The 25428-nt window shown below is 41.8% G+C and overlaps 1 long non-coding RNA gene across 1 annotated transcript; it reads right to left on the bottom strand.

Moving 5' to 3' along the window:
* Positions 1-208: 208 nt before the first annotated feature.
* Positions 209-25103, bottom strand: LOC125755404 (uncharacterized). The gene is made up of 4 exons (XR_007411876.1): positions 24355-25103; positions 17019-17245; positions 12246-12529; positions 209-953 (listed from the first exon to the last, which is right to left on the bottom strand). It is a non-coding gene; the product is annotated as an uncharacterized LOC125755404 (long non-coding RNA).
* Between the last annotated feature and the right edge of the window lie 325 nt (positions 25104-25428).

The raw sequence follows: 25428 nt of genomic DNA, 5'->3' as shown, positions 1-25428 counted from the left end.
AAAAATTGCCAGAGGGGGGGTCACCTGGGCGGCTCAGTGGGTTAAGCTACCAACTGGGTTTCAGCTCAGATCATGACCTCCTGTGGAGTGGTGGGCTGGAGCCGCCTTCAGGCTCTACTCTCAATGCGGGGTCTGCTTGTCCCTCTCCCTCTGCTTCCCCTTCTGCTTGTGTGCTCTCGCTCTCTCTCTCTCTCAGATAAACAAATTAATTAATTCATTTTAAAAATATTTTAAAATTAATTAAATGAATAAAAATCATCAGAGATTTATATGTACTCAGTAGATACGCACAGTCTGTTCAAAACAATCGTTCTCCTACTTTTCATGATCAGGGACTACAGAGGGTCCCAATACATTGTTGTTCACTGACTAAATGAATGAATGTTCTCAAGATAGTTCTATAGATGATATCATAAGGCAACAAACCATATAGCATAGTACATGATTCTGTGTCAAAAGGTGTGAGAATTTCAGTTTATGCATGCAGTTGAGGGTAGTATGAGCTGACTGGGATAGCTCAGGACGGTTTTGTACAAAACGTGGCCCATGAACCAGGTGTTCAGGAATAATCAGGATCTGAATACAGCACCAAAGAACCACAGGGGGAGACAGTTTACTGCAAACTGGCTACCATCTACTCTAAATTTCCAGCCATACACACAAAAAAGGAGGAATAAAAAGGAAACTCCGATTTTCCTCATCCCAAGCTTCTACTCTTCTCTTCGACTCTGTTCAGGATTCAAACAACATAAAGATTCTTCTCTCTCAAAACTCATAGTGTCCAACTGCTGCTACAGTTTCGGTTCCTGGAGACCAGGTATTTATAATTTCCCCATCTAGTAACTAGTACATGATGGAGGCTGAAATCATGTCCCGGAGTCCCTGAGTCTTGCGCTTATACCCATCACTGTTGTGAAATCCTCTGCAATCTTGCAGGAACAAGGAACAGAGCCCTGCAAGATAAAGTCTTGAAGGTAAATTTCACTTTAGTACAGATTATTATAGTTTATATATGTATATACAGATTATTATAGTAATAATAAATAATTATATATATAATAGATAATTTTATATATATAAAATCTACCACCATTTTTGGATAGTGATAGGAATAAAAGCTAATACATATATAGTGCCTACTATTTGTAATCACTGTTATAAATCCTTTATACAGAACAATAATCTTTGAAACAATGCTATGGCATAGGTGTATTATGAATTGCCCATTTTACAGATCAGAAAACAGAGGCATTGAAAGGTCAAGTGACATGCTCAAGGTCACATTGCTTAGTAATTGGCAAAGCCAAGATGCAAAACTAGGCAATCTAGTTCCAGAGTTTATAAAGAGTTTCCAATGAAAAAACCCCATTAAAAAAAAAAAAAAAGACAAATTCACAATACTGAATGAATTCAATATGCAACCAATGGTTATTTATCAACATCCAGGACAACCCAACCAGGGTGGGTTGTGGACTATTGGCCTGTATCGATAAAGTCAAGTCACAATGACTCTGAACAAGAATTTCTGATTTTCCTAACATGTTAGCTCTGAAAGGGCCCCCAGAGGTCACCTGGACCTGGGGTAGGAAATGGGCAGCCAGACCTGGGCACCAGGCCATCCAGCAACCATTTATGTGAACAGCGCACTTCAGTGTTTCTCTGTTCTTCCTCCCTTCTCGTTGCCTTATTCCAGGCCTCTTCACACATCTCAACAACCTGTCTGGCTCAGGCTGGAGACCCCTGCCCTTGGCTTCATCTCCTACCTTGCTCAGGGACAGTATCAACCCCCTTTGTCAATTTGAGGATTTTTTCCATAGTGCTTTACTGATCAAAAGTCAAGGTTCTTTTTCTTTTTCTTTTTTTTTTTTTTTAAGATTTTATTTATTTATTCATGAGAGACACAGAGAGAGAGGCAAAGACAGAGGCAGAGGGAGAAGCAGGCTCCTCGCGAGGAGCCCAATGTGGGACTCCATCCCAGAATCCTGGTATCATGACCTGAGCCAAAAGGCAGACACTCAACCACTGAGCCACCCGGGTGCCCAAAAGTCAAGGTTCTGAAGCAGATTCCTAGGGCCAAATCCTGGCTTGACCTCTCATTATTTTGTTTTCTCTAAAACTCAGTTTCTTCATCTATAAAGTGAGGGTAATGATAGAACAGTTACCCAGTAGGGAAGCTGGGAAAATTAAATGCATTAATGATCCACCTAGTGTTCAGGGAAGTACCAGACATAATATACACTATATAAATTAGCTATAATAATAATAGTTTTCATTGCTATTATTATCAGTAAGCATCATCAGTTTTCCCTTCCTATAATTACTAACAAACACCATATGAGAAAGATCGGGGGGTTTGCTTCAATCCTTCTACTAATTGACTATCCAATGGTAATTTTAAATTTCCAGATTCCTATCCAGATTGCCAACATTTACTTGGAAGTTGTGAATTAATTTGTAATTTTGCTGCATCCAGGTCTTCCTGCCTAATGTTTTAAGATTTTTGCATTTAGAACTTCATTTTGAATAAGGCGTAGGAAGGTCTTATATTTCAGGGGAAATGGAAAGCTAAGATGGATTTAAATAATTCTTATGATGAAATGCAGTTGACACATGCTTTCCGAAAAGGCAACGAAGGTCTATTTGCTTTTCTGTGTGACCCAAATAAATCTTTCTTTTCCAAATCCAGACAAAAATCATTAGAGACTATTCAGCAATAAAAAGGAATGAACCACTGACACATGCAGAACATGGATGAATCTCAAGGCATTGTGCTAGTGAAAGAAGCCAGACAACAAAAGACCAAATTCTACATAATTCCATTCATATGAAATCCTAGAAAAGGTAAAACTATAAGGAAAGAACCTACCAGTGCTTGGCAGTGGTGGGGGACTGATGGCAATGGGGCAGGAGGCTCATTTGGGGGGATGAAAGAAGTATTTTGACATATAATAATGGTCCAAAGTAGCCAAATTTTTAAAAAAGCAATCCAGGGGATCCCTGGGTGGCTCAGTGGTTTAGCGCCTGCCTTCGGCCCAGGACGTGATCCTGGAGTCCCGGGATCGAGTCCCACAACGGGCTCCCGGCATGGAGCCTGCTTCTCCCTCTGCCAATGTCTCTGCCTCTCTCTCTCTCTCTGTCTCTCATGAATAAATAAATAAATAATCTTTTTAAAAATTATAATAAATAAATAAGCAATCCAATTGTACATTAAAACAGGGAAGTTTGATTGTGTGTAAATTATACCTCAGGGGTACCTGGGTGGCTCAGTGATTGAGGGTCTGCCTTTGGCTCAAGTCGTGATCCCGGGGTCCTGGGATTGAGTCCCACATGGGGAGCCTGCTTCTCCCTTTGTCTATGGCTCTGCCTCACTCTCTGTGTCTCTCCTGAATAAGTAAAGAAACTCTTTAAAAAATAAATAGATAAGTAAAAAATACTTTTAAGAAAACCTGGTATAAAAAAATAAGAGAAAAATCTCAAAACAATCTATATGATAAGTGAGGTGATATTCAGTTCAAATGTGCAAACTCAGACCCAGGACTAGAAACACACCTCTGTCTGTACAAGTTGTGACAAAGTCAGGGCAGAGTCCAGCCCTAACCCCCTGCTGGTTGTCATAGGCTCCAAAGAGCTCCAGGCAGAAACGCCACCCAAGAATTGCAGGGGGACCCCTCTTCCGGAAACCTGTTTTTTTGGCCAATTTACAAAAGGTAAGAGATGCCCTTCTGAAATGTTTGCTTTGGGGCCACCAGTTTCAAACTCCTGCTGGACTTTTGTTCCAGGAAGTGAGCTCTCGGATTGTCATCGTCTCGTCCCCCAAACGGCCAGGTCCACCCAGAGTCTAGGCCTTGGAATCAGTGAGGATGACCTTGGAGGCAGAAGTTCTCTGCTTGCGGAGCTGGGAAGGTGCTCGTGCATTTCCTCGGGGCGGGCCCGGAAGGCTGAGGCCCTGGAAGTCCCCGAGGCCCATTGTTTTATTTGCAGCTCAGTCATCATCCAGGGGACTTTTCTTTGTACAGGGCTGTGTAAATCACTCCACAGAACTGTCATCTCTCCACCCCCAACCTCCCAAAGAGAATCACAAGTGACATGTTGATTTTTGCCTCCAGTTCCATCATTACCTTAGCTAACTTTCAGAAGGAATGTCTGGCATGTCACCCTCTTTCAAACTCACTTATGATAAAAACAAGCACTGGCTGTTAACATGCCGGCTTTTGGACTCCGTTCCCTGCCCCAGAACTCCCCAGAGACTTCTAAGTATGTCAGCCTGTGCATAAAAATTGCAAGTGTAAAATACAGCAATCAAGGCATAAAAAAAAAAAATCAGCTCCCCTTTGTTCTTCATTGATAAAGGAAAATGTCCATAAATGGAAGTGGTTCAGCGTTTCCTGGGCCGCCTGGGTAAATTCTCTAAGGTTGGCCAGACTCCAGGAAGCAATGTTCTCTGAAGCAGGCGCTCTGGCTGAAGGGGCAGCCTTCCATTTTATGTAGAAACATGTATAGCGTTCCCACAGCTCCCATTCGGGGAGCAGCAGAGGCCAGGCCAGAGCTCCACGAAGGCCTTTGACTTTTAAGGGCAGACGATCCTTTTTCCTGTGGCTGCCTGGTGCCCCCCCACCCCGGCAGGGGATGAGAGGATGTGTTAGTAATGAACAGCCACACACAAAGCACAATTGCATTTGCATCTTTTTGGGGTGTAGTTATTGCAGATGGAAATTTTCAAATCTAGCCTTTGTTTACCAAAACGACAAATGAGGAAGAGCAGAGAGAAGAGGGACACAAGCTCTGAGCATAGAAGAAATGACGGAGGGAGAGATTCTGGGAACTTCAGGAGATTTAGGGGGACGCCACCTCCTGTGTTCGCTTAGTTCCACGCATCTGTGAAATGTCGATTCGTGGATTAAATATGCTGCCCACGCTTCCTTGGTCACACCAATCCTTGATCTATAGATACTCAGAGTTGCACGAGAGGTCAAGGAGCCCACACAGCGCAGATTCTCCCCTGGGTTGCCCTGGCGGTGGTGGAGGGCAGGCATGACAAGACAGGCTGGAAGGGAGCGGTGGCCACCGTTAGAGCCGAGATTCTGACCCGTGTGCCTTCCCAGAGGGAGAAATGAGTCCAGGAAACAGTGTTTCTACACACGCTTAACTTTCACCTTTAATAATTTAAATTATAAAGTCTGAAAAATTCTATAGCATTTAGAGTAGTTCTCTGTGTTTTTTTTTAAGATTTTATTTATTTATTCATGAGAGAGAGAGAGAGCGCGGCAGAGACACAATTCTCCGTGTTTAGACAGGAGACTTTGGACACATTTTAAACATCTAACATGGGGCGCCTGAATGGCTCAGTTGGCATACAGCTCTTGATTTCGGCTCAGGTTGTAATCTCAGGGTCATGAGATGGAGCCCCGCGCTGGGTTCCAGGCTCTACAGGGGAGTCTACTTGAGTTTCTCTCCCTCTTCCCCTCCTCGCACATGCTCTCACTCTCTCTCTCAAATAAATATAAATGCATCTTTTAAAAAGTACGAACAATTAATAATAATTTTGTTTTTTTTTAATTTTTTTTTAATTTTATTTTTTTTATTTTTTTTATTGGTGTTCAATTAATTTACCAACATACAGAATAACCCCCAGTGCCCGTCACCCAATCACTCCCACCCCCCGCCCTCCTCCCCTTCTACCACCCCTAGTTCGTTTCCCAGAGTTCGCAGTCTTTACGTTCTGTCTCCCTTTCTGATATTTCCCACACATTTCTTCTCCCTTCCCTTATATTCCCTTTCACTATTATTTATATTCCCCACATGAATGAGAACATATAATGTTCGTCCTTCTCCGACTGACTTACTTCACTCAGCATAATACCCTCCAGTTCCATCCACGTTGAAGCAAATGGTGGGTATTTGTCATTTCTAATAGCTGAGTAATATTCCATTGTATACATAAACCACATCTTCTTTATCCATTCATCTTTCGTTGGACACCGAGGCTCCTTCCACAGTTTGGCTATCGTGGCCATTGCTGCTAGAAACATCGGGGTGCAGGTGTCCCGGCGTTTCATTGCATCTGTATCTTTGGGGTAAATCCCCAACAGTGCAATTGCTGGGTCGTAGGGCAGGTCTATTTTTAACTCTTTGAGGAACCTCCACACAGTTTTCCAGAGTGGCTGCACCAGTTCACATTCCCACCAACAGTGTAAGAGGGTTCCCTTTTCTCCGCATCCTCTCCAACATTTGTTGTTTCCTGCCTTGTTAATTTGCCCCATTCTCGCTGGTGTGAGGTGGTATCTCATTGTGGTTTTGATTTGTATTTCCCTGATGGCAAGTGATGCAGAGCATTTTCTCATGTGCGTGTTGGCCATGTCTATGTCTTCCTCTGTGAGATTTCTGTTCATGTCTTTTGCCCATTTCATGATTGGATTGTTTGTTTCTTTGGTGTTGAGTTTAATAAGTTCTTTATAGATCTTGGAAACTAGCCCTTTATCTGATATGTCATTTGCAAGTATCTTCTCCCATTCTGTAGGTTGTCTTTGAGTTTTGTTGCCTGTATCCTTTGCTGTGCAAAAGCTTCTTATCTTGATGAAGTCCCAATAGTTCATTTTTGCTTTTGTTTCTTTTGCCTTCGTGGATGTATCTTGCAAGAAGTTACTGTGGCTGAGTTCAAAAAGGGTGTTGCCTGTGTTCTTCTCTAGGATTTTGATGGAATCTTGTCTCACATTTAGATCTTTCATCCATTTTGAGTTTATCTTTGTGTATGGTGAAAGAGAGTGGTCTAGTTTCATTCTTCTGCATGTGGATGTCCAATTTTCCCAGCACCATTTATTGAAGAGACTGTCTTTCTTCCAATGGATAGTCTTTCCTCCTTTATCGAATATTAGTTGACCATAAAGTTCAGGGTCCACTTCTGGGTTCTCTATTCTGTTCCACTGATCTATGTGTCTGTTTTTGTGCCAGTACCACACTGTCTTGATGACCACAGCTTTGTAGTACAACCTGGAATCTGGCATTGTGATGCCCCCAGATATGGTTTTCTTTTTTAAAATTCCCCTGGCTATTCAGGGTCTTTTCTGATTCCACACAAATCTTAAAATAATTTGTTCTAACTCTCTGAAGAAAGTCCATGGTACTTTGATAGGGATTGCATTAAACGTGTATATTGCCCTGGGTAACATGGACATTTTCACAATATTAATTCTGCCAATCCATGAGCATGGAATATTTTTCCATCTCTTTATGTCTTCCTCAATTTCTTTCAGAAGTGTTCTATAGTTTTCAGGGTATAGATCCTTTACATCTTTGGTTAGGTTTATTCCTAGGTATCTTATGCTTTTGGGTGCAATTGTAAATGGGATTGACTCCTTAATTTATCTTTCTTCAGTCTCATTGTTAGTGTATAGAAATGCCACTGATTTCTGGGCATTGATTTTGTATCCTGCCACGCTACCGAATTGCTGTAGGAGTTCTAGCAATCTTGGGGTGGAGACTTTTGGGTTTTCTATGTAGAGTATCATGTCATCGGCGAAGAGGGAGAGTTTGACTTCTTCTTTGCCAATTTGAATGCCTTTAATGTCTTTTTGTTGTCTGATTGCTGAGGCTAGGACTTCCAGTACTATGTTGAACAGCAGTGGTGAGAGTGGACATCCCTGTCTTGTTCCTGATCTTAGGGGAAAGGCTCCCAGTGCTTCCCCATTGAGAATGATATTTGCTGTGGGCTTTTCGTAAATGGCTTTTAAGATGTTGAGGAATGTTCCCTCTATCCCTACACTCTGAAGAGTTTTGATCAGGAATGGATGCTTTATTTTGTCAAATGCCTTCTCTGCAACTAATGAGAGGATCATATGGTTCTTGGTTTTTCTCTTGCTGATATGATGAATCACATTGATTGTTTTACGGGTGTTGAACCAGCCTTGTGTCCCAGGGATAAATCCTACTTGGTCATGGTGAATAATTTTCTTAATGTACTGTTGGATCCTATTGGCCAGTATCTTGTTGAGAATTTTTGCATCCATGTTCATCAGGGATATTGGTCTGTAATTCTCCTTTTGGTGGGGTCTTTGTCTGGTTTTGGAATTAAGGTGATGCTGGCCTCATAGAACGAATTTGGAAGTACTCCATCTCTTTCTATCTTTCCAAACAGCTTTAGGAGAATAGGTATGGTTTCTTCTTTAAACGTTTGATAAAATTCCCCTGGGAAGCCATCTGGCCCTGGACTCTTGTGTCTTGGGAGGTTTTTGATGGCTTCAATTTCCTCCCTGGTTATTGGCCTGTTCAGGTTTCCTATTTCTTCCTGTTCCAGTTTTGGTAGTTTGTGGCTTTCCAGGAATGTGTCCATTTCTTCTAGATTGCCTAATTTATTGGCGTAAAGCTGTTCATAATATGTTTTTAAAATCGTTTGTATTTCCTTGGTGTTGGTAGTGATCTCTCCTTTCTCATTCATGATTTTATTAATTTGAGTCTTCTCTCTTCTTTTTAGTAAGGCTGGCTAATGGTTTATCTATCTTATTAATTCTTTCAAAGAACCAACTCCTGGTTCTGTTGATCTGTTCCACAGTTCTTCTGGTCTCGATTTCGTTGAGTTCTGCTCGAATCTTTATTAACTCCCTTCTTCTCCTGGGTGTAGGATCTATTTGCTGTTTTTTCTCTAGCTCCTTTATGTGTAAGGTTAGCTTTTGTATTTGAGTTATTTCCAGTTTTTCAATGGATGCTTGTATTGTGATGTATTTCCCCCTCAGGACTGCTTTTGCTGCATCCCAAAGATTTTGGACGGTTGTATCTTCATTCTCATTAGTTTCCATGAATCTTTTTAATTCTTCCTTAATTTCCTGGTTGACCCTTTCATCTTTTAGCAGGATGGTCCTTAACCTCCACGTGTTTGAGGTCCTTCCAAACTTCTTGTTGTGATTTAGTTCTAATTTCAAGGCATTATGGTCTGAGAATATGCAGGGGACGATCCCAATCTTTTGGTATCGGTTCAGACCCGATTTGTGACCCAGTATGTGGTCTATTCTGGAGAAAGTTCCATGTGCACTTGAGAAGAATGTGTATTCAGTTGAGTTTGGATGTAAAGTTCTGTAGATATCTGTGAAATCCATCTGGTCCAGTGTATCATTTAAAGCTCTCGTTTCTTTGGAGATGTTGTGCTTAGAAGACCTATCGAGTATAGAAAGAGCTAGATTGAAGTCACCAAGTAGAAGTGTATTATTATCTAAGTATTTCTTCACTTTGGTTAATAATTGATTTATATATTTGGCAGCTCCCACATTCGGGGCATATATATTGAGGATTGTTAAGTCCTCTTGTTGGATAGATCCTTTAAGTATGATATAGTGTCCCTCTTCATCTCTCACTACAGTCTTCGGGGTAAATTTTAGTTTATCTGATATAGGGATGGCTACCCCTGCTTTCTTTTGAGGACCATTCGAATGGTAAATGGTTCTCCAACCTTTTATTTTCAGGGTGTAGGTGTCCTTCTGTCTAAAATGAGTCTCTTGTAGACAGCAAATAGATGGGTCCTGCTTTTTTATCCAGTCTGAAACCCTGCGCCTTTTGATGGGGTCATTAAGCCCGTTCACGTTCAGAGTTACTATTGAGAGATATGAGTTTAGTGTCATCATGATATCTATTCAGTCCTTGTTTTTGTGGATTGTTCCACTGAACTCTTCTTAAAGGGGAATTTTAAGAGCCCCCCTTAAAATTTCTTGCAGAGCTGGTTTGGAGGTCACATATTCTTTCAGTTGCTGCCTGTCTTGGAAGCTCTTTATCTCTCCTTCCATTTTGACTGAGAGCCTTGCTGGATAAAGTATTCTTGGTTGCATGTTCTTCTCATTTAGGACACTGAATATATCCTGCCAGCCCTTTCTGGCCTGCCAGGTCTCTGTGGAGAGGTCTGCTGTTACCCTAATACTCCTCCCCATAAAAGTCAGGGATTTCTTGTCTCTTGCTGCTTTAAGGATCTTCTCTTTATCTTTGGAATTTGCAAGCTTCACTATTAAATGTCGAGGTGTTGAACGGTTTTTATTGATTTTAGGGGGGATCTCTCTATTTCCTGGATCTGAATGCCTGTTTCCCTTCCCAGATTAGGAAAGTTTTCAGCTAGAATTTGTTCAAATACATATTCTGGCCCTCTGTCCCTTTCGGCGCCCTCGGGAACACCAATTAAACGTAAGTTTTTCTTCCTCAGGTTGTCGTTTATTTCCCTTAATCTATCTTCATGGTCTTTTAATTGTTTGTCTCTTTTTTCCTCAGTTTCCCTCTTTGCTATCAACTTGTCTTCTATGTCACTCACTCGTTCTTCCACCTCGTTAACCCTCGTCGTTAGGACTTCTAGTTTGGATTGCATCTCATTCAATTGATTTTTAATTTCTGCCTGATTAGCTCTAAATTCTGCAGTCATGAAGTCTCTTGAGTCCTTTATGCTTTTTTCTAGAGCCACCAGTAGCTGTATAATAGTGCTTCTGAATTGGCTTTCTGACATTGAATTGTAATCCAGATTTTGTAACTCTGTGGGAGAGAGGACTGTTTCTGATTCTTTCTTTTGAGGTGAGGTTTTCCTTCTAGTCATTTTGCTCAGTGCAGAGTGGCCAAAAGCAAGTTGTATTGGGAAAAGGAGAAAAAGAGAGGAGAGAAAGAAGGAAAGAAAAGAGAAAGAGGGAAAAAAAGGAAGAAAAAAACAAAAAAAAAGAAGAAAAAGAGAAAGAAAAAGAAAGAAAGGAAAAAAAGGGGGTGGGGGAAGGAAACAAATCAAAAAGCAAAACAAAACAAAACAACAACAAAAAAAAAAAAAAAGAAAAAAGAAAAAAAGAACCACGGGGGAGTATCTTCTGATTCTGTGTACTTTAAGTCCCTTGACTTCCCCTGGAAGTTGTCCGTCTAGCTGGTCTTCTGGGGGAGGGGCCTGTTGTGCTGATTTTCAGGTGTTAGCACTTGGGGGAGCTGCTCTGCCCCCAGCCTGGTGCGGGGCTCAGTGGGGGTTGTTTACCCCGTGAGGCCCCAGGAGCAACAGCCCTAGTGGCGGGGCCAGCTCTGGAGCCCTGGATTCAGCCCCCGCAGGAACTCCGGAGCTCTCCGTCTGCAGGGCCTGGAGGCTCCGGGGCGGGGCCGCTGATCTGCTCAGCTCGGGGCAGGAGCGTCCTCGCTGTCCTGGGCCCTCCCGGCCTCTGCCTGTCCCGGGGGGAGGCCGGATCCTGGGCTGTGTCCCGGCGCCCTGTGCTCCGGGGCCTGCGCTGTTGGATTCGCGCTCCCGCCCCGCAGCCCCCTCCGCGAAGCCGCCCCCGAGCCCCCGCGAGCTGCTCCCACCCCGCAGCCCCCTCCGCGGAGCCGCCCCCGAGCCCCCGCGAGCTGCTCCCGCCCCGCAGCCCCCTCCGCGGAGCCGCCCCCCCGCCCCCCGAGCTGCTCCGGGTCCCGCCGTGCGCGCTGCAGCCCTTAGGGAGCTCGGCGCACTCTCCCGGGGCGCAGGTGCCTGTTAGTGTCCCAGGGAGCCCGAGGGCATCCCCGCCCTCCTGGGTCCTGCTCCACCTCCCCGCGAGCCCCTTTCCGCCCGGGAAGGTCGGTGCAGCTCCTGCTCCTCCGGGACGGGGCTCTCCTGTCCTGGGGACACTCGCCCCGGCCTCAGCCCGGCTCCTCGTGGGGCCCCTCCCCCTTGGAGGCCTTTGTTTCTTTACTTCTTTTTCCCCGTCTTCCTACCTTGGTAGAAGCGCGAACTCTTCTCACTGTAGCATTCCAGCTGGTCTCTCTTTAATTCTCAGGCCGAATTCATAGATTTTCAGGATGATTGGAAGGTTTTCCAGGTAATTTGGTGGGGACAGGTGACTTGGGGACCCTACTCTTCCGCCACCTTGCCCCTCCTCCTTAATCATAATTTTGACAAGCACAATACTGACGGTGAAGTTGTACTGGATACGCTGCACGTGCCCACCTCCGTGCTGGGAGCCTTGCGGTGGGTTAGGAACTCACTTGTCACCACCGCCCTCTGCAGCAGGTGCTACTATTATCCTCATTTTGAGGTTACTCAGGCTCCCTCACAATCCATGCCAATACCACTCTCTAGAGTAATTATTCAACTACAATATAAAAATAAATTAAGCCTCTCCCTGAATAAACACACACTTCTCCATTTTAACAAAAAGTTGAAATGGATCTTTAAATAAAATAAAATGCATAGTCCTTAGAGCATGTACTACATTCTACAGGACTCCTCTCCTGCAGATCCGCAATAAAGGTTTATTAGGGGTGCATTTTCCTGTTCACATTACCTTTTGTGATCCGTCAGTGGGTAATGACTTCAGATTCTTACGCAACATCCTTTTACATCATCCCACCAAGTCTTGATGCTTTCCTCTTGGTCTGATACCTTAATCCAGGTATAAGAGCTCTTTTATTAAGTAACTTAGTTCTTAAATTCCTTAGATTAATTAGAAATTATGTTCGGCATACTGTAAAGGTCCGAGGAATCTCAAAGAGCTCCAGAACTTAGTGGCTATCTCCAGGTTACACAGAAATCCCCAAACATTCCTGGGTGGGTCCTTTTGCAGGAAGCCTGTGGATTGGATTCAACTTTGGTTATGAGGTGGAACACTCAGACCAGGCCAGTTATGGAGAGAACTACCAATAATCATTGAAAATTCCAGAGACATCCTTCGCTAGCCTAAAAATTCCCTGTAGTCTCCATATGTCCACTTAGATTAAGGAGGAGAATTAATGCACTGAATCAGGTAACTTAAACCAAAATGACACATTTCCCTCAATTATCTGTCCGTTTTAAGTGAATATACTTTAGATCTGGGTAATTTAGGTAACTCTTTCAATGTTCTGCTGTTTATTAAATGAATACACAGCAAACCAAGATTTAATTGCCTTTGCTTTATCAAGGCTAGTAATGCCTTTGCTACTTTCTTATCTCGGGGTCCTCTATTCATATAACCTTTGGAAGCAATTGTGAAAATCTCAGCCAAAGCACAATATAGCTCCTTGGTTTGGCAGCAGAATTGTTATGTAGAAACGAATACATTTATGTGCCTTTGGTAAGCTTAACATGGCTTATATCTATGCTGAAAATTCTACACACTCGTGCACACACATGAATATGTATTACTTGAGCTCTAAATAGAAAAATCTTTTGAATAGAATTGTTCAATCACTACGTTGTATCTTGTGAACTAATATAATACTGTATGTTAACTATATTGGAATTAAAATTAAGAACTTAATAAAAAATATTTTGAGTAAAAGTTTGGGACTTTTGTTGGTCAGTTTGCTCTTTAGTTTTTAATTTTATATTCAATATTTTCTAAGGAAAGGGCAATTCTAAATCTTCTGACACTTTAGGGCCTGATTAAAAAAAACCCATTTTGGGGGATGCCTGGGTGGCTCAATCTGCCTTTGGCTCAGGTCATGATCCCAGGGTCCTGGATTGAGTCCCACATCAGGCTCCCCACAGGGAGCCTGCTTCTCCCTCTGCCTATGTCTCTTCCTGTCTTGTGTCTCTCATGAATAGATAAATAAAATCTTTAAAAAAAACATCTTGGAAGTAATTGTCCCAATGTTATCCACAGTTCGATCTTTCCTCTTGAAATTTTCTGAAGAACTCTTATTAACTTTATATGTTTATATTAATAAAAATAATCTAATGAGCTTTCTTCAGAACTAGATCTTGTCTAACCAGTCAAGTACAATGTTGATTTTCTCACTGGAATGCAGACGGAGCCAAAAGAGTGATAATGTATAAAGTGTCAAGCTGATTCCAGGCAACATCCTCTTACACAGAACTAGGCTATATCTCACAGGAGCAGCAGTGGATCTCTTGGATTTGGGTTGCTTCCAACACATTAACTTAAATGTTTAGGAAAACAATCCAAAATATCCCCAAATTTTCTTATTAACATACTACAGAATTTGTATCCATAAAGTTAACCAGTGCTCTCTTTTACACAGCTATGTTTTCTAAAAGTTCTTGATCTGCTATATAAAATGGATTTTCTTTTATTTGATCAAAAAGACCTCTTAATTGTCCCTGGTTCTAATACTTTAGGGTTTGCTAAACAAGAGTATATTTCAACCATTCCCCAATCCCTTATGACTTCACAAGCTTTATTTATATGTCCCTTTGCCTTTCTAATAACAACAAAAAATCCATTTTTATCCTGCCCTGATGATGATTTTGGTGGCTCTCTCAAGAATGTTTCCAAGCTTCCCCACATATGTCTTGACAAAGAGAGACCAGGTTGTAAAACTTCTTACATTTGGAAGCATCATAGCTTATGCACTGGTAGCCTATGGTTTTAGATGGAGGGCCCTGGGCAGGGCACCTTATAGAGTTATGCCCAGCCCAGCAGAGGAGGTGTGCAGGGGTTAGGAATAGTAGAGCACTAAAATCCCACACAAAGCTTCCTTTGCCAAGACATGTACATTAGTCTGCATGTATCCAGAGGAAGGAAATCTTTTCCTTACTTTGTCTACTGCTTTTAGCCATCAGCAGTAAATGGGAACCAAAGGATCAGTCTTCATGAATTCTTGATTTTGTTCTTGATGTGAAGCTGCTAATTCAGATATCATCATTTAGTTATTCTTTTTTTTTTAAGATTTATTACTTATTTGAGAGAAAGAATGAGGGAGAGAGAGAGAGAGAGAGAGAGAGAGAGAGAATGAATGAGCAGGGTGGGGAGGGGCAGAGGGAGTGGGTGAGACAGAACCTCAAGCAGACTCCATGCTGAGCACGGAGCCTGACGCTGGGCTCTATCCCACAACCCTGAGATCATGATCTGAGCCCAAATCAAGAGTTGATGTTCAACCTACTGCACCACCCAGGCACTCTATCATTTAGTTATTCTAATTTGGATTATTTTTCCTTAAATATAATAATTAACACCAGTTTTCACTGAATTTCATATTTTATCTTTCTGCTTACTCCAGTTCTTGAGAACTTTTCCAAAAAGTTTCTTTTCTCTGCACTGATTTGATATTTAGCACCAACCTCAGCAAAATACTTTCTGGAAGATTAAACCATGTATTGTGTCTTCTAAGTAATTTACAATCATTTTAGAAAACATTGCTTACCACACCAGTCTTTGGAGGATATTGCTTTTAGCACATTTTCTTCCATCCAAAAAACTGTCCATTCTTCTCTCCGAACCAAGTTCCCTACGCATAACAAAATACTGCCTCTGGTTCTCAGATGATGAAACTTTAAAATAATTTCTGGTATGGAAATTTAGTAACTTTCTTGAACATCCACACAAACTATTAATGTTTCTATCTTGTCTTTAAACTCATTTACCCTCCCAAAGAGCCATCTGGTGTGACCTGTTTTTCCTTTTCCAGAGTAGCTTGCTTGTCCACCTTAATGAAAGATGGTATCAGCTTGCATCCCCTAGCTGTACTTCCTAAGGCAGTACTACCCAGTGGAAATGTCTGCAGTGATGGAAATGTTCTATATTTGTGCTTGTGCTTCCTAGTGGAATAGCCACTAACCACGTCTACTGAGCATTTGAAATGTGTGCAAATGAGGAGCACAATTTTTAATTTGTTTAATTATATGTAAGTGTTAATAGCCGCATGTGGCTAGGGCTACCATATTGGGCAGCACAGATCCAAGGACTTCTCTGTCTCTCCTTTTTATTTTATTATTTTTAAAAATATTTTATTTATTTATTTGATAGAGGGAGAGAGAGAGCACAAGCAGGGGAAGCAGCAGAGGGAGAAGGAGGGGCAGACATCCCAGTGTGGGGCTTGATCCTAGGACCCCGGGATCATGACCTGAGCAGAAGAGAGGTGCTTAACCAACTAGCACCCGGGAGCCCCGTCTCTCCTTTTTAAATGGACATATCACTAAGTACCCCCTTCACGGTGGTCACTTGTAACTAAGCAAGTAGAGAAAATCACTTCTGATGGGAAAAAATTTTTCTGAAAGTAGACACTTAATAATTTGTTGCTTTTGACTATTACATTTTTACCCAGCAGAAATTCTTTCTTACGTGTTATCTTAATGTTTTCTGACCCTGCATTTCTACTGGCAAATATCATTTTTATGTTAATAAAACCTAGTAACCTAGATGCCTGGAAATGGGATGTAGATTTCTTGCTCTGACTTTAAGTTTCACCTTCTTGTGCCAAAAATTTGGAAAGTTGCACTTTTTTTTCTTCATTTTCTTACTTCTTGTGAAGTATTCATACTGCTGTATTTGAAGGGTATTCTATGAGAAGCAAAATACTTAGCATATGTAAAATGTCAAAAAGAAACCATGATATTTTACATTGCTTTCCTAGAACACCGTTGAAATCTTACTCAGGCATTGTGATCACCTACAAATGGAATTTATCTTCAAACACTGTCATCACAATGCAGATTTTGATTTTATGATTTTTTTAAGGTTTTATTTATTCATGAGAGACGAAGAGAAAAAGAGAGAGAGAGAAAGAGAGAGAGAGAGAGAGAGAGAAGCAGAGACACAGGCAGAGGGAGAAGCAGGCTCCATGCAGGGAGCACAATGTGGGACTTGATCCCGGGACTCCAGGATCACTCCCTGGGCCAAAGGCAGGCACTAAACCACTGAGCCACCCAGGGATCCCACATGATTTTTTTTTTTTTAAGAAAATAATTTGACACAAGAAAGAGGAAAGAAGTGCTTGTAATCTGTCTTTTCAGGGATCCTAGGCTAAACACTTAAAGTCTGACAACTTTATTTTATTGCGATAATTTTTATAGAGAATCCTTTATCATGATATTTTGCTGTGCTCATTCTTTTGCTTACTTTCTTTGAGCATCTGCTTTGAGCCAGACATGTTGGTAGGCACTTGATAAATCACACAGCTCCACTCTACATAATCTATGGGGAAAGGATAAGACAGGTGTTACAGAAACACACCTCCTTAGATGTGAAGGGACCAAATGAAAAGTTATGATCATGAAGTAGAGTTTCAAAGCTTTTTCCTGGTAGAACAAGCTGCCCTGGAAAATAACAATGAATTAATCCCTTCACTATGTAATAAATGGCCATTCAACTACTTGTTAAGACTATAAATCAGCTTACTGAATAGTAGGAATTCATCAGTTTTGCTGTCTTGGTATTGCTGGCGATATTTAGGCTTGTCAGAGAATCTGTAGGCTAGTGACACTCAACAATTCCCATCTTTCTCAGAATAATGTCGACACACGATATGTCCCGTCCATCTCTCTCATTCATTCTGCTCCAACCACACCAGCCCCTCTGCTGTTTCTCAAACAAGGAAGTATGTGCTGTCTCAGAGGCGGTCCCAGCTGAGGATGAAAATGACCACGATCAGATACCACCTTCCACCTCTGCCCAATCAGCTTCTCTGCTGGACTCTGCTTTGTGTGTTTTCTTACCACTTCTTACCACCTCACATCAGACATCTGCCTCTGCCTCCAGAATATAAGCTTCAGGACAGCTGTGAGTTTGTGTTGTAATAAGGCCTAGAACACTCACTGCCTGGCTCTCGGTACGCCCTCAGTAATATCTTTTTTAACGAATGAGTAACTCATGTTTCGTACTTACTTTTGCAAGGCTGAATTCACTTATCTTTCTATACTTCAGTTTAAATATTAGTATGACAGGGGACCTTATCTAATCTAAATTACCCCTTAACAACATTAGGAAGATGACTAACTAACTTAATACTATACGTGGACCTACTTGGAAGAAAATCTATTCTAAAACTCAAGTTCCCTAGTTTTATTAAAGTAACTGTGTAGATCGCCAGAACTATAAATTCACACAACTAAGAGAGACTAAAATGAATATAGAACAATGGCCTATGACTATAATAAGAGTGGCATAAAGAACATTAAACTTCGAAATGAGATGCTGTTTATGAAAAGTACTTTTTTTTTTTTTGCATTTTACAAGTGGTTATTTATGATTGTTGTTTTTGATCAACTCTTTTCATTAAGGCCTAAGGATCTAGATCACCTTCATTATTACAGTTTTAGACGTGCTTTTGAAAAATACTTTCTTATGATTAGGGCTTGAAGATGCCAAAGGGAAGAGACCTGTGCTTAAAACCAAGGGTGTGAGTGGAAGACTTCATGTTCAAGGTCCTTGGTGACCTCGTCTAGGTCTTCGGTGCCTCTTATATCCATCTTCTTAGTCAAGTCACAGGAAAAGTATCCTGAACCCAGATATTCCATAAATTAAAGGTCATGTAATCAAACCTTCCCTGCCCCCTGCAAGACCCACACCAATCAATCTAGGCAGTTAAAATGAGCTATTTCATTTCCTGCTTTTCACAATTATTTTTTATTATTTTTAAAAGATTTTATTTATTCATTCATGAGAGACACAGAGAGAGAGAGACAGAGACATAGGCAGAGGGAGAAGCAGACTCCCCGTGGGGAGCCTGATGTGGGACTCGATCCCGGGACAGCGGGATCACGACCTGAGCCAAAGGCAGATGTTCAACCACTGAGCCACCCAGGTGCCCCTCACAATTATTTTTTAATGATGGAAAGGAAATTTTATGGAAACAGACATCAACTCTTGTTAACATTTGCAACCTTTAAAAGTCATAAACTTATTTCAAAATGTTCCATCAGATCGGATGCATTTAGCTGCAAGTAATAGATAATAGAAATCCCATCTCAAAGTGGAAATTTTTCCAATAAGCAAATTTCCAGATTCACATAATTGAAAATCCAGAGGTTGGATAGGAAACAGGCTTAAATTATTCTGTGGTCCAGTAATGCCATCAAGAATCCAAGTTCCATCTTCCTCTTCTGTCATCCAGAGTCTACTTCATCTGAAGGTTGTTCCCTTCATATCTGTAGACTGGTTGCCAGTAAGAATCAGGATTATATGCTTCCGTACTCAGGTAGGTACCAAGAGATCAAACCACTCTACCCCAGACTTCGAACAAAAATCTTTCCCCTTTCTCATTGGGCTGCTTTAGGTCATATGTCTATCTCTCAATCAGTAACTATCACTAGGAAACTAGTTTATGTGGACTGGATTAAGCCTGGGTAACCTAACTGCTGGCAAGAGGGTGGGATTGGGTTAGGCCAGAAGTCAGCAAACTATGGCCATGGGCCAAATCCTATCCACCAGCTATTTCTGGGAAGTTTTATTAGACCACAAACTCTTCCCCTACATTTTATCCATGGCTACTTTTGCACCATAACAGCAAGGTTCTGTAGTTGCTAACAAGGGGTGATCAAACCTCAAATATTTACAATCTGGCCTTTTAAGAAGAAGTTTGCCAACCCTTGGGTCCACATGAGCCCACTTTGGAGTTGACTCTAATCCCCTAAATCATGATGCTATAGGGGAGAAAGGTGGACTCAACTGGACAATATAAGTCCTGCACATGTAAACTAAAGTTGATTTTTTTTCCTCCCTGTTCTTTCCTGAGCAGAGTTGAAAAAGAAATGAACACACCAGCTTCAGAATGAAAGCCTTAGTTTTGGAAGGTCATTGATTTACCCTCATTCTTTTCTTCCAGATTGATTGGTATCAGTGCCTTACATTGATCTGTGTTCCAACCTTGGCGGTGCGTTTTGTTTTGTTTTTCTGAATTGTCTGCAAGTTATTTGTTCAAACCGTGAAACCAGACTACTCAAAACCCTCTGCCAGACCTTCAACCCATCAACAGTGGTTCAAAGGAATTCCCCAGTCTTGCTGCACTCCCAGAAGAAATCTCCCTCAAACTGTTTGGCAATGCCTGGTCAGTCACAGGAAGAACCACTCTTGTGCACGCTCACAGTCACGATTTTCCAGGTAAGCAATTTCCTGTCAAAACAACCACCTGACCTTTCTGATATATGTATGTATATAGCTTTTCTTGTTTATTTCTTTTAGGAGAAGAGCAACACATGTCCACTGTGGAAACATTAGAAAACAGATAACCCAAGGGAAAAAAGAGAAGCCTTGTCACCACACCATGCCCCAGGGAACTCATAAAACAAAGGGCATGTTCCGGAGGTGCAGTCTCCCCTCCAAGTGATCTAAACCAGCTTTGACTTTTCCAGCAGGAAGTTGGACTGGAATATTTCACATTTAGCCCCCCTATATTTGTGAAGTTCCTGAATGGATCTATTCTTCGACTAGCCTTTCCAAGGGTCTTTATTAAGTTGTGAACTTTATAACCATTTAAGGAAATTTATGGAAAGGGACAGAGATGGGTTTTTTTTTTTTTTTTTTTTAAGATTTTACTTATTTCTTCATGAGAAAAACAGAGAGAGAGAGGCAGAGAGAGAAGCAGGGTCCCTCCAGGGAGCCTGATGCAGGACTCAATCCCAGGACGCCAGGATCATGACCTGAGCCAAAGGCAGATGCTCAACCACTGAGCCACCCAGGCGTCCTGGAAAGGGACAGAGTTTGAGAAGCTGTTCTTTCACATTACTTTCTCAAAGTCTCATGTCCATCTTTTGCAAAAATGAAAAAGAACCTACTTCTCTTCATTTGGGCTGGCACATGCAATTTCACCTTACTTTGTAAATAAAAGGGAGGCAACTTTTCTGAAATACAGGGTTGAGAAAGTATGCTCAGCCTCACAGACCCTCCTCTAGGCACACCTGTGGGTTCACTGGTGCTTATTATGGAAACCACTTGAAAATGCCCGAAGGTTGGATTGTTTCCAAAACGTCAGATGCGTACAGCACTTAGGTTCAGAGCTAGAACAGATTCTAGGATGGGATTCTGTATCACCACAAGTCCCTGTGTGGATCTGAGTGTGGGATCGGGGCCAATGGCATAATTAGAAATCAGGCGTTACTTCAGAGGGGTGCTTTCCCACCCTGCTCACAGCACCTGCCCCGCCTCCATTACTTCTCTACTGAGTCTACACAGTCCCGCTGACACCGTGGGTCATCAGCAGTTTGGCCCTTCGTAACCTGAGGATTCCTGTTGGAGAGAATAGGAGCCCCTGAATACCTGGAAGAGAAGGGGTGGGGGTGGGGGGCAGGAGCACACAAATGATAGAGGTATAAGAACACTGGCTTTGAGGCCCAGACAGCCTGGGTGTTTATCCCAGCTCCACCATTACAGGCGGGGTGAGCTTGGGCCCTTCAGTTCTCTGGGTGTCATTTCTTTGAGTGAATAAAAGAATAATAATAACAGCACCTACCTACTTCCTAGTGTTGGCTGCTGTGAAGGTAAAGGGCAATTAGTGAGCTAAATGCTTAGCACAAAACTGGGTATGAGCTCTTATCTGTATGAGGGGAAGGGCCCAGAATGGGAGAGCTGGGATCTTGGGAACATACTTCTCTTCACAGCATTGTCTGAATGGTAGAGCCCATATTTATAGGGTTCAGATGGCTCAGGAGCACCCAACTCATGATTAGATTTTCTGCATTAAACTGTGTGAGGACAGCATGTTTACCTTTCATTCAAGTAACTTTTTAAAATAGTTTTTATTTTTAGAAAAGCTATAGATTTAGGGGATGCCTGAGTGGCTCAATGGTTGAGCATCTGCCTTTGGTTCAGGTTGTGATCCTGGGGTCCTAGAATCGAATCCCGCATCAGGGTCCCCACTGGGAGCCTGCTTCCCCCTCTGCCTATGTCTCTGCCTCTCTCTGTGTGTCTCTCATGAATACATAAATAAAATCCTTTTAGAAAGCTATAGATTTATAGAAAACTGGAATATAGAGTACAGAGAATTCCCATATACCCCACATTCCATTTTCCCAATTACATCTTCTGTTAGGATGGTGTATTTGTCACATTAAAGCAATATTGATACATTATTATTAACTAAAGACCATATCTACAGATTTCATTTATTTATCTATTTATTTTATTTTATTTATTTTTTTTTTTTACATAATGTCCTTTTCCTATTCCAGGATCACACCCAGGACACCATGTTAGTCTTCGTTATCATGTCTCCTTTGGCTTCTCTTGGCTGTGACAATTTCTCAAATAGTCCCTGTTTTTGATGACCGTGACAGGTTTGAGTACTGGTCACATATTTTGTAGAATGTCCCCCAACTGGGATTTGTCTGATATTTTCCTCATGATTAGACTGGGGATATGGGTTTTGGGGAGGAAGAAGGGTAAGTGTCATTTTTGTTTCATCCTATCAAGGGTACATATTATCAACATGACATCACTGTTTACATTGACCTTAGTCACCTGGCTGAGGCAGTTTTGCCAGGTTCCTCCACCATAAATTTACTCTTTACCCCCTTTCCATACCATACTCTTCGGAAGTCACTACCTGCTGCCTGCAGTTAAGGACTGGAAGTTACTCTCACCTCCTTGAGGACAAAGTATCTACATAAATTGCTTGAACTTCCTCTATATGGGAGATTTGTATTTCCCCTCAAGTAACTTTTCTAGGCTAATCTTTGCTTGAATGAATTTAGTGTTTACCAAGCACCACTGAAAAATAACCTAAAGCCAACTTCCCGCAGATTGGTTCCTTTAAAACTTAACACTTTCTGTAATTAAGTATCAACATTTGAAAGATTCTTAGGCTGAACATGGAGGAAATGTGAAAACATGAGATTTCTAAAACCTCACTTCATCTTCTAGTTCAGTGTCACAAATGCCAGCTCTGGAATTAGCAATTTCTTGCTAACCCTATATAGAAAGGCCTGAAAATGAATAAGGAATTAAAAATAAAACAAGTGGGATGGTCAAAACCAATATGAATGAATAGCTGTGAGCCAAGTGGAAAAGCATCCTTTGGCAAGTTTAAACCGGTTACCTCAGCATGTCCTGAGAATGTGCTTTTAGTGTTCCAGGCCGTTAGGCGCTGTTTGTAGGCGTGAATCCTGCCCCTCCTCAAAAAGGAAGCTAGCTCTCTGCCTCTCTTAAAACATACATCTTTAGATTGGTCTAGCATTAACATGCTCTTAAAAATCTCTCCCTCTCCACCGCCCCCCCCCCTTCCTCTCTCTTCCTCTCTCTCTCTCTCTCTCTCACACACACACACACACACACCACCACCACCACCACCACCACCACTACCACCACCACCACCATCCCCAAATAATTTGAGAATAAATTCCATTCCATGAGTTAAAATAATCAGAATACTTGGCCAGGTAGCTGAAAATCCACTTGAACTCTTTCTTAGAAAGACTTCTTGTAGAACGAAAAAGTTGATGTTTGGGATTGTTTGAAAGAAAATGGGGAAAGATTATTATTCGATCAGCCTATCGTGTTTCTACAGCTACCATTTTTTTTAAGAGAATAGTTTTTTTTTCCTCTGAAAGTAGGTCAGAATTTGCTTCCAAAGCATAGGCTTAATGAAAATAGGCAAGTGTTTGCTCACTGCTACAAAGCTGACCTCAAGTAGAGAGGCCTCTGATGTGCTCAGTGGGTTCCTCTCTCCCCCTTAGGTCAGGCACAGTCCTGGTCATGGCCTTCCATGGTTCTGACAATCCCTTTGCAAACTCACCCGTGGTGTGACGTCTAGAAGCATTCGTCTCCCAGTGGCTAAGGCCTTGGGTACTGTCTTATCCTCTTCTGCTGTGCTTTCACCAGCCCCAGAAGACAGGCCTTCATTTTTATCTGTTATCTCAGGCCATTAAAATGAGCAGAAGGAAAATGCCCTTGAACAGCTCCTGTGTATCATCATGAAGATCCTTACAACTAATTCTTTTGGCCAGTTCAGAGCCTCCTTAATCCCCTACTTTCTATAAAGGCAGCAAATGGAGAATCCTTGATTAAATAAAAAGTTCAGGAAAGAAGATGTTGGGGTTCGATATGGTTTCTGGCTAACAAAACCCTTGCTAACAGATTTTCCTAAGGTATAGCATCTCATTTTCCAGACTAAGGCGTTCATGTCTTTATTTATTTATTTATTTATTTATTTATTTATTTATTTATTTATTTATTCATTCATTCATGAGAGACACAAAGAGAGAGAGAGAGAGGCAGAGACGCAGGCAGAGAGAGAAGCAGGCTCCATGCAGGGAGCCCGACGTGGGACTCGATCCTGGGTCTCCAGGATCAGGCCCTGGGCTGAAGGTGGCGCTAAACTGCTGGGCCACCCGGGCTGCCCCATGCCTTCATTTAACAGGTCAGAGGCCCTCTCTGGGTCACCCAAATTGTCTAAAGCGTGATTAGTAGAAGCCTTCTTCTTTTTTTTTTTTTTTTTAAGATCTTATATATGTATTTATTTATTTTAGAAGGAATGAATGAGAGTGAGTGGGGAGAGGAGCAGAGGGAGAGGGACAAGCAGACTCAGCCCTGAGCATGCAACCTGACACCAAGCTTGAACCCACGACCCTCAGATCATGCACTTGAGCCGAAATCAAGAGTCCAACACTGAATGGACTGTACCATCCAGGCACCCCTAGTACAATCCTTCTTAAAGAGTTTGGATCTGCTTCTTTCTTAACCACTGTTTTAACTTTTCAACACTATAGTTAACACAGAGAGTGTAAGCCAAATTTTTACTCACCTTTTGACCTCACTTGGAAATTTTGGATAGTTCTTTGTCTTTTTAATTTTTTTTCAGTGAGATAATTGATCTGAGCTTGTATTCTTGAAATTTTTTTGTTCTTGTTTTTTTTTTCCCAGTCAACTCAATTGCTGAGGACAAAACATTCAACTTAAGGGTTCTGATTTAGGTTTTCTGGGTACATGGTTTTCAAATTCTTTGCCTCATGGGGTATACTTAAAAGGCAAATTTGCATAATGCACATGGCAACCACAAAGGGAAATACAGCAATCTGCTATTTGGTTAGAATCAATAAAATATCCCTTGGCTTTACAGAAATTACTCAAGTATACTTCATCAACCCCAAGTATGTATGCTAATGTTCATTTGGGATTCAAAGCCGTCTTTTCCTATTAGGGAGTCTCATCAAATGTCCTAGTCATGTGTGCAGGATGCAGAGACCCAGGGCATCTGTGAGTCACAATGGGTCATTCATGGCCTATGAGCTGCCTGTGAACAAAGATTTCATTCAGCTTCATCTGAGAAATAAAACAAAGTTTTGGGGCACCTGGGTGTCTCAGTGGTTGAGCGTCTGCCTTTGGCTCAAGTCGTGATCCCAGGGTCCTGGGATCGAGTCCTGCATCAGGTTCCCTGCAGGGACCCTACTTCTCCCTCTGCCTGTGTCTCTGTCTCTCTCTCTGTGTCTCTCATGATTAAATAATTTTTAAAAACCCACAAAGTTTTGGATAATTTACTGAGGTGGCTTCAACTGGGACAAGGTTGAAAATGTAAGAAAAATGTGACTTCTTAATCATATATATTATTTAGTAAAACACACTTGACTCAGCTACTCACTCCTATGATCACATCTAGATCTTGCCATTCCAAGTAACTGTACCTCTTCTAGAACTTCAGTTTCAAGCACCCCTGATTTCTAAATCATCACCGCTGATTATGGAAGCTCAGTCTGTCCAGTGGCCCAACTTTAATAATACCTCAGCCCTTGCAATCCAACGAACCTACTATCTTTGAACTTGTCCTAACCCCTCTTGCCATCCCAGCACTTCCCGCCTATTCCCACTTCCCTCCCTCCCT

This window comes from Canis lupus, chromosome 7 (genome assembly GCF_003254725.2).
Source record: "Canis lupus dingo isolate Sandy chromosome 7, ASM325472v2, whole genome shotgun sequence".
NCBI classification, from domain to species: domain Eukaryota; kingdom Metazoa; phylum Chordata; class Mammalia; order Carnivora; family Canidae; genus Canis; species Canis lupus.
Note: the sequence above shows the minus strand (reverse complement) of the source record. Positions and strands in the feature narration are given on the sequence as shown.